This window comes from Tenrec ecaudatus, chromosome 14 (genome assembly GCF_050624435.1).
Source record: "Tenrec ecaudatus isolate mTenEca1 chromosome 14, mTenEca1.hap1, whole genome shotgun sequence".
In the NCBI taxonomy this organism is placed as follows: domain Eukaryota; kingdom Metazoa; phylum Chordata; class Mammalia; order Afrosoricida; family Tenrecidae; genus Tenrec; species Tenrec ecaudatus.
This window is the reverse complement of record NC_134543.1, coordinates 21,870,334-21,874,747: the sequence shown is the minus strand read 5'-3', so window position 1 is coordinate 21,874,747 and position 4,414 is coordinate 21,870,334.

Genomic DNA, 4,414 nt, shown 5'->3' with positions numbered 1-4,414 from the left:
TGTCAGCCTTATACAGCACCCTGACCAGCTCATCTCTTCCTTGTGACCCTTCTATAAGGGGATGTCCAGTTGTCTACCAATGGGCTTTTTCTCCACTCCACTCTCCCTCTCATTCACATCAATATGATATTTTGTTCTGGTTTTGGATTCCTGATACATGATCCCATCAATATTTCATGATCACACAGGCTGGTGTGCTTCATCCATCTGGGCTTTTTTGCTTCCCAGCTAGATGGCCACTTGTTTATCTTCAAGCCTTTAAGACCCCAGATGCTAGCCAGGCATCATCAGCTTTATTCACCACATTTGCTTATGCATCTATTTTGTTTTCAGCAATCATGTCAGAAAGGTGAGCATCACAGAATGCTGGGTTACCTGTACAAAGTATTCTTGCATTGAGGGAGTACTTGAATAGAGTCTCAATGTCCATCTGCTACCTTAATACTTAACATAAATATATGTACATAGATATATTTCCCTATCATTATATATAAATATATTTACATATATGCATGCCTGTATTTAGACCTCTATAAATGTCATTTGCCTTCTATTTCTTTCCTCTATTTCGTTTTTACTTTCCCCTTGTCCCACTCTCATGTTCAGCCTTCATTTGGGTTTCAGTAATTCCTTTCTGTTACATGGCCCTTGGTCAAGTCCCAGCAGACCTCCTGTGCCCTCCTCACTACCAATTTGCATCACTTGTTTTTCCCTTGTCTGTGGGTTTGTTGACACCCCTTTTCCTTTTCCAGGCCTCCCCCACTCTCATGTCCCCCCAGAACTGTAGGTCCTGTTGTTCTCTATTCCGGACAGTTTATCCTGCCTATCTTATCTAGATAGACAGGCAGAGACAATGATAAGCACAAGAACAAGACAGAAAAAAGAAAAACAACAAAAGAAAATAAAACATCCAAAACAACAAGAAAAATCAATGACAAAAAAAAAGATAAAATCCTATAAATAGTTTGTTTGTTGACCTTAAGGAGAGTTTTCTGGTTGAGTCCTATGGGGTGCCACACCCTGGCCAGAGACTCCATTGCTTTGCACCCCTTGCTGCTCTGTAGCATGCCCTATAGTGTTTCTCCCCGGAGTGGTGGGGGCATGTTTATCTTTTTAATTACATTTGTTTCAGTATAAAATGAGACAGATAGACTTTCAGATCATAAAGTTCCCGGAAAAAATAGTATATATACACGCACACACCATTCATCATATACATATACATTTATATATGGAATAATGTTTGCTGTTGTTGCTTTTCTGGAACATCAAATTCCTGAAGATTCTACAATCAGCTGATTATGGAGCAGTTTATTGAGAAATGATATGGTGACTATTATTTGCAACCTCTCTGCATCTATCAGGTAAAGTGATTAAACCTGCATCCATCATTCAGCATAATTAATCAGTAAGACCTAACAGCTTGTGTTCATGTGCTGATTAATCTCTGGTTGAGGTACATACATCTAAGACTTCAAATTTCTATGAGAAATGAATTCATCAGTGCTTCCCTAGGCATCGTCATGCGCTGTTGCAATTATAAAATGAGTACATATTCTTTAAAGAAGAGTGATAGAAGATTTTTTTCCTAACTGGAACCATGAAAGCAGAATTTTTCAAAGACTGCTACATGGAAAACAAAAACTCGGTAAAGAGGTGTTGTTCTGCTATAGAATTATTTTAAGTAGATTTCCCTCCTAAATCAAATCAAGTAATTACCCACTTGATGAATAGATCTATGAGTATGAATGATTTATATTTAATGGCTTATTTGATAATTAGCATATATTTATTGGATACCTGATGTGCATGATGGAGCCCAGAGGTGCAGTGGGTTATGTTTTGGCTTCTGACCGCAATGTCAGCAGTTAATTCCACCAACTGCTTTCTTTGTTTAGGCTTTCAGTGTTTGACAGTGTTTCAAAGTTGTGCATAAGGTTTTCAGTAGCTTTTTCCTCTGAATTATGCAGAGAAGTTCTTTCTTCTTGCCTTGAATTTCAAACTTGAGAGATTCTATAGGAAAAATATTGACTGATGCAGGAAGCACCAAGAGAATGTATAAAGAATACACAGCAATACTGTACCAAAAATAAATAGTGGGCAGTCTACCATTTCAGGAGGAAGAATATGAGCAAGAACCAATGATGCTAAAGGAAGAAGTTCAAATTGCATTAGGTACAAACAAGGCTCCAGGAATTGATGGAACACCCACTGAAATGTTTCAGTAAGATGAAGAAGCACTGGGAACACTCAATCACTTATGTCCAGATATTCTGGAGACATCTACTTGACTAATTGGAAGAGAGCCACATTTTTGCTCATTCCAAAGAAAGGTAACCCAAGAGAATGTTCACACTATAAAATGATATCACTGAGATCACAAGCAAGAAAAATTTTGCTGAAGGTCATACAACAATGATTGCAGCAGTACATTGACCGGGAACTGCCAGGAGTTAGGACCAGATTCAGAAGAAGTCATGGAACAAGGGGTATCATTGCTGATGTCAGCTGATTCTTGACTCAAAGCAGAGAATACCAGAAAGATATTTCCATGTGTTTCTTTGACTATGTAAAGGCATTTGATTGTGGATCATAATAACTGGATAACCTTGAGAGGAATGGGAATTCCAGAGCACTTCATTGTGTTCATGAGGAACTTGTATTGTATCAAGAGCAGTCCTGTGAGCAGAACAAAGGAATACTGCACAGTTAAAATCAGGAAAGGCATGTGTCAGGGTGCATTCGCTCACCATACTGGGTCAATGTGTATGCTGGGAAAACATCAGGAAAGCTAGGTGATATGAAGAAGACTATGACATCAAATTTGGAGGCAGGCTTTCTAATAACCTGAGATATGCAGATAACACAACCTTGCTTGTTGAAAGTTAGGAGGAATTGTAGTACTTTCTGATGAGCATCAAGGATTTTAGGCTTCAGTATAGATTACAGCTCATGGGAAGGGATACCCACATCCTCACAATTGGATCAATAGATAACATCATGATAAAATGGAGAAAAGGTTGAAGTGGTCAAAGATTTTGCTTGCTTAACCATCAATTCTTATGGAAGCAGTCATCAGGAGAACAAAGACACATTGCATTAAATAAATCTGTTGAACAAGACCTCTCTAAAGTATTAGTATTGAGGACTAAGGTGTGTCTAAACCAAGCCATACCATTCTCCATTGCACCGTATGCATGTGAAAGATGAGAATTGAATAAAGAAGACCTTAGAAGAATCAATGCATTTGCATTGTGGTACTGTAGACGCATGTTGTAAGTACCAGGGACTGCCAGACTGTAAGAGGACAAACTGCTCATCTTGGATGAAATAAGGCCAGAGTGCTCTGTAGAGACAAGAATGGCAAGACTTCATCTTATATCTATTGGACCTATTTATTGTCAGGAGAGACCGTTTGCTGGAGAAGGACATCATGTGTGTTAATGGGAGGTGGTGGGGGGGGAGACACAGTATAGCCCTTAAGGAGATGGATTGGTGTGGAGGCTTCGTCAATGGGCTTAGGCATAGGAAGGATTATGATGAGAGTACAGGACCATGCAGTGTTTCATTCTGCTGTGCACAAGGCCACCATGGGTCTAACGCGACTTGATGACAACTTACAACGAAGTGTTTCAAAGCAAAGCTGTCACTTTGAGGACTAAGATTTGCCTGACACAAGCCATGGAATTTTCAGTCATCTTTATGCATTGGAAAACTGGACAACGAATGAGGAATATGATGCATTTGAATTGTAATAGTAATAAAAAATGCCGACTGTACCGTGCGTTGCCAGGGCAAAGAAGCAACCTATTTCCTTCGCATTGCAACGGGCTTGCGCTTTGGAAATGAGCGTGGGGGACTTTGTCTCTGGTATTTGGCCATGCTATCCGGAGGAGCTAGTCGCTGGACAGAGACATCATTCTTGGTGGTCAGGATTGCTGGAAAAGAGGAAGACCTTTCCTGAGATGCAGTGACATAATGGCTGCACAAATGAGTTCATACACAGCCGTTATTGTTAGGATGACCGATGGCCAAGCAAGCGCTCATTCTATTGTTCTGAACAGACTAAATGGCAGCGAATAACAGGCACATGCTCTTTTAACAATGATTTACTTGCTATAATATTAAATGCCTCTATACAATGCTTAATGTCTCTTGTATAAAACCAAATGCACTGTCATACTGACAGGAATCCCAGAAGACTAACCTGGTTCTGTTCTATTTCACAAATGAGAAGCATACTGAGAGAGAATTAACTCAAGTTCATCAGTCTGATGATTACCCATATCCAAAATTATGGGCAATTCATCTAATTTCTCCACCTCCTTCTTTATGCTATCATTACCCTAGATTTTTAAAATCAGATATTGTATAGCTTAATGGAATTTCAGGAATCAAAAAAACAATAAGGGTT